We start from the raw sequence: 10,939 nt of genomic DNA, 5'->3' as shown, positions 1-10,939 counted from the left end.
TGACGTCATGGCACTCAACCCCAGGGCAACGGAGTAAGACTCTGTCTCAAAAAAAAAAAAAAAGGCTATAGCCGGGTGTTGTGGCAGGCGCTTGTAGTCCCAGCTACTCAGGAGGCTGAGGCAAGAGAATCGCTTAAGCCCAGGAGTTGGAGGTTGCTATTAGCTGTGTGAGGCCACGGCACTCTACCGAGGGCCATAAAGTGAGACTCTGTCTCTACAAAAAAAAAAAAAAAAAAAAAGGCTATGGGACTTATGTGTGAGGAACCCTAGATAAATATACATAGATACCATAACCTCACAGTCTCCATATTGGAAGCATGAAGCAAATATATGTATCTTTTTGTGCCTGAGGACTTTAGAATTCAAGGATGGATGGGAAGGGCTCCTTAATTAGTCTGTGGAGAATCAGAAATAAGTGAAGAAGTTGGTCTGATCTTTGCTGGGATGAAGACAATAGTCTGTTCTGCCTCCGCTCATAATAAATGCCACCAGTTGAATTAACATTGTCCTGGAAATGTGTGTGACAATTTTAAAGGAGTCGGGGTGTCCTTCTGAAATTTGTATTAACTGATCATGGATGGCAGACTCAAATGACTGACTGAGCACTGCAAGTAATCTTTTTCATGTATACATAGAGGAGGTTCGTAGTTTCTGACTCTGAAGTGACTCTGGAGTGACTGTGTATACAATTCAGGACTTGCTGAAGTCTCAGAGCAGAACTCCCTTAGGCCTAGGTAACAGGGTCCCTGCTCCAAAGCCTGCATTTGAGAACCTACGCTGGCCTCTTTTAGCTGCACCTCTCCCCATGCATTCCAAGGAGACATGCCTACTTGGAGTCCAAGCTCCTCCCACAACCACTCTCCAGGTGCCCAGGAATTGGGGGTCCTGCCCAAATGGTTCCAAGTTTGCCTCCAGGGCTTGCACCAACCTCTTTCTCAGGTCTGTCCTTCCATCCTGCTGAGGTCACGTGGCACTACTGTTGTGTGCACTCCTAGGGCCAGGGTGGCCAAGGGACAGCTTTTTCTTGGTGGTAAATGGTGCTATGGTCTGAATGTTTGTGTCCCCCAAACTAATCTGTTGAAATCCTAACTCACCAGGTGATGTATTAGAAGATAGGGCCTTTCAGCAATGATTAGGGATTGATACCCTTAAAACAACCCGAAGAAGCTCCCTTGCCCCTTCCACCATGTGATTGTGAGAAGTCAATGTCTATGAACCATAATGTGAGCTCTCATCAGACACTGAATCTGCTAGTGCCTTGATCTTGGTGTTCTCTGAAGAGAGAACTGTGAGAAATAAGTTCCCATTGTTTGTAAACCACCCAATGTGTGGTATTTTGGCATAGCAGCCCAAATGGACTATGACAGATGGGACTTGGACAATGGGAGGGTCCACATGGGTAAGATCCAGACCTTCACAGGGCAGAACAAAGCCTTGAACAAGAACTCTGAGGAGTGTGAGGATTCAGTCCATCCATCCTTGTGAAGGTGAATGTGTCAAGGAAGGAGGATCAAATATCTTTTACTTACCAGTTGTTCAGCCTCATTTATAATTTTTAAATAATTAAATAAAGAGAAAGGAGAATCAGACATTTTCCCAATATCTAAACACTAAAGACTAAGTGTTAATGAAGACATTTGGGAGTATCCAACCTTCTTTCTTTTTTGCCATTCGTTGGAAGAATAAGAATTGTCTTGAGCCACACATAATATAGATAAACATTTACAAAAGCCAGTGAACAAAAGAAAAGGTCCATTAGCCGGGCGTTGTGGCGGGCGCCTGTAGTCCCAGCTGCTCGGGAGGCTGAGGCAAGAGAATCGCGTAAGCCCAAGAGTTAGAGGTTGCTGTGAGCCGTGTGACGCCACGGCACTCTACCTGAGAGCGGTACAGTGAGACTCTGTCTCTACAAAAAAAAAAAAAAAAAAAAAAGAAAAGGTCCATGTATACTTTTCTCAATATGGACACCATCGATAAGCAAAATGGCACTCAAATAATCTGCTTGTAGCCCGGAAGCAGCAGGTTGGACACCCCTGCATCTTGCTTATCCCTGTCATGCTAGGTAATAGAATACCCTGATTTATGAAGGACAAGGCCCTAAGATATCACTTTCCTAATGACTTGTGGACTTCCTGGATTCAGTTTATCACCCAAAGAGACTCAGGTTGATTGCTTCTCCTTTCTACATGCCATTTTTTTTTTTTTTGAGACAGAGTCTTACTATGTCACCCTTGATAGAGTGCTGTGGCATAACAGCTGACAGCAACCTCAAACTCTTGGGCTTAAGCGATTCTCTTGCCTCAGCCTACCAAGTAGCTGGGACTACAGGCACCCACCAGAACACTCACCTATTTTTTGGTTGTAGTTGTTGTTGTTTAGCTGGCCAGGGCTGTGTTCCAACCCGCCCTCCTTGGTGCATGTCACTGGCACAGTAACCACTGTGCTACAGGCGCCGAGCCCTAAAGGCTAATCTTGTTATAACTATGTAACTTGGTTGCATAAGAATTAAAAATAATTGGGTGGCGCCTGTGGCTCAGTGAGTGGGGCGCCAGCCCCATATGCCTAGGGTGGCGGGTTCAAACCCAGCCCTGGCCAAACTGCAACAACAACAAAAATAGTCGGGCGTTGTGGCGGGCACCTGTAGTCCCAGCTGCTTGGGAAGCTGAGGCAAGAGAATCACGTAAGCCCAAGAGTTAGAGGTTGCTGTGAGCCGTGTGACGTCATGGCACTCTACCCGAGGGCGGTACAGTGAGACTCTGTCTCTACAAAAAAAAAAAAAAAAAGAATTAAAAATAATGCTAGCAAAAATCTAAGAGCACAAAATAAAGAGTTATTTTGCATAAGTGGTATCCTTCCCTGAAGATTTACATGAATCATACTCTTTGAACCACTTAGTTGTAGGAGGGATCCTCTCTCACTGGAGAAAACTACAGTGGGTTTTCTTAAAATTCTCATGGTTAATTTAGGGACAGATTTATTCTGACAATTTAATTAACATTGCAAGGATTAACACTTCCCAGCTACTCAGGAGGCTGAGGCAGGAGAATCACTGTAAGTCTAGATGTTTTAGGTTGTCTCAAGCTATGACTCCATGGCACTCTAGCCTGGGGCAACAGAGTGAGACTCTGCCTCAAAGAAAAAAAAAGGAGAGTGGAGGAAGCAGCTGCCTGTAATCCTAGCTCTCAGAAGTTAGATTATTGGATCTCCTTGTTGCCAGACCAAGGAGACTGCCTGCTTGTCACCCAAACCAATGAATGGAGAAGCGGATGAGAGAGCAACAACTTCACTTTATTTACAGAAAAGCCAGCAATTTCTGAGAGCAGTGAGGATATTTCCTTAAAGAACTGCTCTGCTCTCCTATTTCCTTTGCTACTTTTATACTCTCACAGTAAAAGCAAGCATCAGCAATGTTATTTGTCATCATAGTATACATTAAACAGTTCCCCTCCTCAGTTACAAGGTTGCAAAATATCCCTCTATCTTAAAGTGGTTATATCTTCAAAACATTCCTGCTCTAGACTAAATCCATAGTTACTCATTACTTCATGAAATGCACTGGGTCATTGACTGGCACCATGGTCCTTGGAATGTCCGGTCTCCTAGCTTTATCCATGACAGAGGCCTTGGAAGTGGATAAACAACTACAGATGATGGCACATGGGCTCATCTGACCCTTGACAGAGCCTGTCCAGCAACACCTTGCATACAATGGTTATTAAGGATACAGTGGCCCTCATCATCCCAACGAATTGAAAACAGTTCATGGCAGCATTATTCATAACTGTAAGAGATGGAGGCAACCCAAATTTCCCTGACGAATGAATGGATAAACAAAGTGTTGTATATACATACAACAGAAATTATTATTCATCCTTAAATGGGAATAAAATCCTGTCACATGTTACTACATACATGAACCTTCTAAAGGAACATACAATTCCAGGATTCCCAAACTCATTATGTCTCAGGAAGAACTAAGCCAGAGAACTGGGTCATGCAGCACTGTCCTCCTTCTCCTTATCAGATAGCTGTGATTTCACAACCCTGTATCATAACTTTATGCATAAGCCGAGTTCCCACAATGACAAAGGCCCTTTGCTCTTAGATGACTGTCCTCACAGATTGCTTACAAGGAAATTCCTTGTTAGACCTAAGACCTTTCAGGATCTATAGCCCCCTATAAAACAAGTGCATGCCGGTTACCACCTTAGGACTACAACCTAAGTAAATTCCTAAACCTGGGATGTGCTCAGGTTCACACTAACAATGTTGACTATAAACTATCTTCACAGATGCAGGATGAGGAAAAGATGAGATCAATCATTCCTTTACTACATTGCGATGGCTACATAATAGATTTTTCCTCTACTTTTTTTTTAAATGTTTACCTTATCTTATGTAAAATATAGATTTACTGAGCATTAATCAGAGTCTCATTAGAACATAACGATTTATTTCACTGCCTAGTCCCTTCCTTTTTTTTTGGCATGCCTTCTCTCCTTAATTTCCGGGTTCCCAAACCTTGCTTTGGAGGGTACAGGCCACAGGTGCTTCTGTAGTTTGGGCTTTTCTGGGGCATGCCCTTAAACTGTGGTTTAATAAACCTCAAGTAATGGAGACTCTCATCTCTATCACTTATTATTTGGGTTATCAACCTTAAGGACACATTGCTAAGTTAAATAAGCGAGTTGCAAAAAGGCAAAAACTGTGTGATTGCATTTATATGAGGTATCTGAAGTAGTCACATTCATACGAACAGAAAGATGAATGGTGGGTACCCAGGGCTGGGGGTTGGAGAAAAAAGGGGAGTTGTTGTTTAATGGGTACAGAGTTTGAGTTTTATAAGATGAAAAAGGTCTGGAGATCTGTTTCTTTCTTTTTTTTTTTGTACAGACAGAGTCTCACTGTACCGCCCTCAGGTAGAGTGCCATGACGTCACACGGCTCACAGCAACCTCCACAGCAACCTCTAACTCTTGGGCTTACGCGATTCTCTTGCTTCAGCCTCCCGAGCAGCTGGGACTATAGGCATCTGCCACAACGCCCGGCTATTCTTTTTGTTGCTGTTTGTCCGGGGCTGGGTTTGAACTTGCCACCCTCGGCATATGGGGCCGGGCGCCCTACTCACTGAACCACAGGTGCCACCCTGGAGATCTGTTTCACAACAATATGGTTATACTTACCACCACTGAACTGCAGTCTAAAAAATGGTATACCTGATACATTTTATGTTACATGATTTTTGCTGCAGTAAAAAAAATAAAATAGGGGCGGCGCCTGTGGCTCAATGGAGTAAGGCACTGGCCCCATATGCCAGAGGTGGTGGGTTCAAACTCAGCCCCAGCCAAAAACTGCAAAAAAATAAAAAGCATTGCTATAAGATAATTTTTTTTTACAGTTTTTGGCGGTGGCCAGGTTTGAATCCACCACCTCTGGTATATGGTGCCGGTGCCCTACTCCTTGAGCCACAGGCACTGCCCCAATATGAGTTGAATATTGAGGACTTTTGTGTTTTGAAAATACATAGTTAGAAGGCTGGGCACGGTGGCTCACACCTGTAATCTTAGCACTCTGGGAAGCCCAGGGGTGGATTGCTGGAGCTCACAGGTTCGAGACTAGCCTGAGCCAGAGCAAGACCTTGTCTCTAAAAAATAGCTGGGTATTGTGGCAGGTGCCTGTAGTCCCAGCTACTTGGGAGGCTAAGGCAAGAGAATCACTTATGCCCAAGAATTTGAGCTTGCTGTGAGCTGTGATGCCATGGCACTCTCCCGCAGGGTGACCAAGAGAACTCTGTTTCAAAAGAAAAAAAAATACATAGTTTGAATCAAACAAACACAGGCAACAGATCGAATTTGCGCCTGATTTCAAAATTTTTCTTTTTTTAAGTACCAAAGTGAGAGTGCAGGTACTGAGCATAAGTTGGAGTCAGGTTAGGGCCAACATACCAGAGTGGGTCTGGTCAGTTCAAGTCCTACCTGACCTTCACCTCATGTCTTCCATCCTTGATGTTTTGTAAATTGAGCTTTAACCTAAAAGTGCATATCTGGAATAGTTTAGGGTGATTGATTTAGGAGACAAATTTTTATTTTTATTTATTTATTTTATTGTTGAGGATTCATTGAGGAGATAAACTTTTAAATTAGAAATGTTGTTTTGGGTCATAGGTTATGCAAATTATTGTTTAGCATGGGTCATGGGTTATACTGATTATTGTTTAATATAAGGGTTAATTATTGTTCTTTAAGATAAGGGTTACTTAACAAGGTTTTTGTTTAGAACTTTTATGTGTAAAACTACGGTTTTGCGCGGTGCCTGTGGCTCAAAGGAGTGAGGCACTGGCCCCATATGCCAGAGGTGGTGGATACAAACCCAGCCCCGCCCAAAAACTGTGTCAAAAAACAAAACTACGGTTTAGGAAATAGAAGGGGAGAACAGATTTAAAAGCCTATTCTCATTGTTCTCCAGAACTGCTGGTCTTCTGACAATAAAGTTTGTTGGACCTAATCCCTGTCTCTGCATTTGGCTGACAGTGAAAGGCAGCCGGACTCTCTTCATCTGGTAACATCTTTTTCTGCTGTACCCTTTTATTTATTTATTGAGACAAAGTCTCACTATGTTGCCCTTGGTAGAGTGCCATGGAGTCATAGCTCATAGCAACCTCAATCTCTTGGGCTTAAATGATTCTCTTGCCTCAGCCTCCCAAGTAGTTGGGACTACCGATGCCTGCCACAACACTGGGCTATTTTTTTTTTCTTATTGTAGTTGTCATCGTTTAGCTGGCCCAGGCCGAGCTTGAACCCGCCAGCCCCGGTGTATGTGCCTGGCACTATAACCACTGAGCTATGGGTGCTGGGCCTGCTGTACCCTTTTATTTTATTTATTTATTTATTTATTTAATTTTTTTTTTTTGTAGAGACAGAGTCTCACTTTATGGCCCTCGGTAGAGTGCCATGGCATCACACAGCTCATAGCAACCTCCAACTCCTGGGCTTAAGTGATTCTCTTGCCTCAGCTTCCCGAGTAGCTGGGACTACAGGCGCCCGCCACAACGCCCAGCTATTTTTTGGTTGCAGTTCAGCCAGGGCCGTGTTTGAACCCGCCACCCTCGGTATATGGGGTCGGCGCCTTACCAACTGAGCCACAGGCGCCGCCCTATTTATTTATTTTTTATTTGAGACAGAGTCTCAAGCTGTCGCCCTGGGTAGAGTGCTGTGACGTCACAGCTCAAAGTCTTGGGCTTAAGTGATCCTCTTGCCTCAGCTTCCTAAGTAGTTGGGAATACAGGCACCCACCACAATGCCCGGCTATTTTGTGGTTATAGTTGTCATTGTTGTTTGGTGGGCCGGGTTGGATTCGAACCTGCCACTCCAGTGTATGTGGTTGGTGCTTTAGCCTCTTGAGCTACAGGCGCCGAGCCTGCTGTACCCTTTTACTTATTTGTTTATTTTTTAATTTTTATTTTTAATTTCAGTTTGCTTGTTCATTCTTCTTCGTTTGAAGTACTCTTTTTTTTTGTTCATTTTCTTTCTTCTTTTTTCTTTTCTTTTCTTTCTAAAATTTATTTTATTATTATTATTATTATTATTTTTGCAGTTTTTGGCCGGGGCTGGGTTTGAACCCACCACCTCCAGCATATGGGGCCGGCGCCCTACTCCGTTGAGCCACAGGTGCCACCCTTTCTTCTTTTTTTCAATGTTCTTTCTCTGGTGGATGCTCTGTCCCCTTGCCTCCCTAGTAGCTGGGATTACAGATGCCCACCACAATATCTGGCTGTTTTTTTTTTTTTTTTTTTTGTAGAGACAGAGTCTCACTTTATGGCCCTCGGTAGAGTGCCATGGCATCACACAGCTCACAGCAACCTCCAACTCCCGGGCTTAAGCGATTCTCTTGCCTCAGCCTCCCGAGCAGCTGGGACTACAGGCGCCCGCCATAACACCTGGCTATTTTTTTGTTGCAGTTTGGCTGGGGTTGGGTTTGAACCCGCCACCCTCAGTATATGGGGCCGGCGCCTTACCGACTGAGCCACAGGTGCCGCCCTGTCTGGCTGTTTTTGATGTTAGTAGAGACGGGGTCTTACTCTGGCTCACTGCTGCTCATACTGGTCTCAAACCTCTGAGGTCAGGCAATCCACCCACCTCGACCTCCCACAGCGCTGGGACTACAAGTGTGAGCCACCACGCCTGGCCTGCTGTACCCTTTTAAATAAAATGATCTGTTTTGTACAATTTGTACTCAGTCAAAGGCTGCACTTAAAGACCTAGAAGTCCACATTCTGGGAGGCTGAGGTGCATGGATTGCTTGAGCTCACAAGTTCAAGACTAGCCTGAGCAAAAGAGAGACCCTGTCTCTACTTAAAAAAAAAAAAAAATGGAAACACTGAGGCAAGAGGATTGTTTGGGCCTGCGTTGGACGTTGCTATGAGCTATGACTCCATGGGACTCTACTCAGGGTGACAGCTTGAGACTCTGTCTGAAAAAGAAAAAGGAGCTGGGTGCCATGGCTCACGCCTGTAATCCCAGCATTGTGGGAGGCTGAGGAGGGAGAATTGCTTGAGCTCAGGAGTTCGAGACTCGCCTGAGACAGTGAGACCCCGACTCATGAAAAAAATGGAAAAACCCAGCCGGGCACCTGTAATCCCAGCGGCTTCTGGAGGCCCACTGCACTCTGCTCAGGGGCATAGGGTGGGATCCTGTCTCAACAACAACAACAAAAATAAATAAAAGGACCTAAAAGTCCACGTGTGGCCTTAAGACCACAGTTCCTTACCCCTGGAACACAATCCTATTCCCTCTGTAAGAAGCACTCCAGCTTCATGTATTTTCCCTCCAAGACCTTTGTATAGGCCAGTGCAGTGGGCCTGTAATCCTAACACTCTGAGAGGCCAAGGTGGTGGATCTCTTGAGCTCAGGAGTTTGAGACCAGCCTGAGCAAGGGTGAGATCCTATCTCTACTAAAAATAGGAAAACGAGATGGGAGTCATGGTGGGCGCTTATAGTCCCAACTACTCAGGAGGCTGGGGCAAAAGGATTGCTTGAGCCCTGAATCTGAGGTTGCTGTGAGCTATGAGACCACAGCACTGCAAAGCCAGTGAGACTCTGTCTCAAAAAGAAACAAAGAAACAAAGAAACACAGCAAGTGGGCATAGATACTTAAGAGTGATTTTGTGGGGGTAATAGTAAGAGAACTGGGGAGTTAGGAGTATTTTCCAGGGTCAGAGAAATAATTGATTGCAGAGCAGTAATTAGAATTTAGTTGCCCAAGATCCTTCTGATTGCTATTTGGAGTTATCTACAGGTTTTTTTTTTTTTGTACTTTATATTACATATGTATTTTATCACATACTCAGTAAGGAATGCTGAGGTACTTCATCCATCCAATAAATTGAAAATAAAAATTTTACATTTCTACATTTGTCAGTACACAGAAATCTGAAGGGGGATCTTGAACTCAGAGTGATCAGTTTTCAAGAAAAGCCATATAATCAGTCAGTCTGGCTAACTACTATTCATTGGGAATTGGGGGAACTGAGGCAGGCTCTGATAAGGGACTAAACTCGTTTAGGAAACATCCAGGGATCCTGCAACTGGCTTTTGGGGCAGAACCATTCTTGTGGTGGAGTCTGCTTGCTATCCTTGTTCTAATATACCTTTCACAGCCTCTTCAACAGGAAGTCCTACAAAGGCTGCAAAATCGCCAGCGATTATGGAGGTGTGGGCCTGAGAGACCAAGGCGAAGGCTCATCTCCTTGTTGCGTCTCTTAGTGCTTCCATGATTGGCTGGACTGTTTCAGACCACTGGTGAGTGTTGAAATCTCTCTGCCACACTCTTTGTGCTACTGACCAAATTCCTCCAAGTTCAGAATTTGCAGATTTTATAGCAGGTGGTATTCTTTTCCAAAGATATCTTGCATTATTCATGTGATTATGGAGCAAATATAAAGCTAGAAGTTGACTATACACTGGGGGTGTAGCAATTCCTCCAGCAGTCTTGAGCTCCTGATTCTCTCATTGATCCAGCAACTTTTTGAAACTGAAGGCACTTTCTGCCACCACTGCCACTGGGATCTTCCTGGCCAGTGTTTTGTGAAGTTTGTATCAGTCAAAGGCTGTACTTAACGACCTACAAGTCCACACTCTGGGAAGCTGAGGTGGGTGGATTGCTTAAGCTCATCAGTTCAAGACCAGCTGAGCAAGAGACCCTGTCTCTACTTAAAAAAAAAATAGAAAAACCGAGGCAAGAGGATTGCTTGCACCCAAGGTGCTTATAGCACCTTAACAAGAGCCAGACTCCAGACTATTCCTCCTATCTACAGATTTTAATGATCCAGAAAATAATTTTTGATCTGACTGTGAGTAAAACGATATTTAACTGTGTCAACCTAAAATAATCCAAAGGAGGGCGGCGCCTGTGGCTCAGTGAGTAGGGCGCTGGCCCCATATGCCGAGGGTGGCGGGTTCAAACCCAGCCCCGGCCAAACTGCAACAAAAAAATAGCCGGGCGTTGTGGCGGGCGCCTGTAGTCCCAGCTGCTCGGGAGGCTGAGGCAAGAGAATCGCGTAAGCCCAAGAGTTAGAGGTTGCTGTGAGCCGTGTGATGCCACGGCACTCTACCCTAGGGCGGTACAGTGAAACTCTATGTCTCTACAAAAAAAAAAAAAAAAAAAAAAGAAGAAAAAAAAATAATCCAAAGGCTCAGAATCCAGTTTTAAAGAGTTTATAGCCGGGCGTTGTGGCGGGCGCCTGTAGTCCCAGCTACTCGGGAGGCTGAGGCAAGAGAATCGCTTAAGCCCAGGAGTTGGAGGTTGCTGTGAGCTGTGTGAGGCCACGGCACTCTACCGAGGGCCATAAAGTGAGACTCTGTCTCTACAAAAAAAAAAAAAAAAAAGAGTTTATTCAAGCAAAAAGCTAGAAATGGCCATTCTAGGACACACGGACATCACAGAAA

The 10,939-nt window shown here is 44.5% G+C and overlaps 1 pseudogene; it reads right to left on the bottom strand.

Annotated features, from left to right (window-relative positions):
• Positions 1-9,452: 9,452 nt before the first annotated feature.
• On the bottom strand, positions 9,453-10,067 carry LOC128598208 (COP9 signalosome complex subunit 8-like; annotated as a pseudogene).
• Between the last annotated feature and the right edge of the window lie 872 nt (positions 10,068-10,939).

Source organism: Nycticebus coucang, chromosome 11, assembly GCF_027406575.1.
Source record: "Nycticebus coucang isolate mNycCou1 chromosome 11, mNycCou1.pri, whole genome shotgun sequence".
In the NCBI taxonomy this organism is placed as follows: Eukaryota; Metazoa; Chordata; class Mammalia; order Primates; family Lorisidae; genus Nycticebus; species Nycticebus coucang.
The sequence above is the reverse complement of the archived record's forward strand: the minus strand, read 5'-3'. Positions and strand labels throughout refer to the sequence as shown.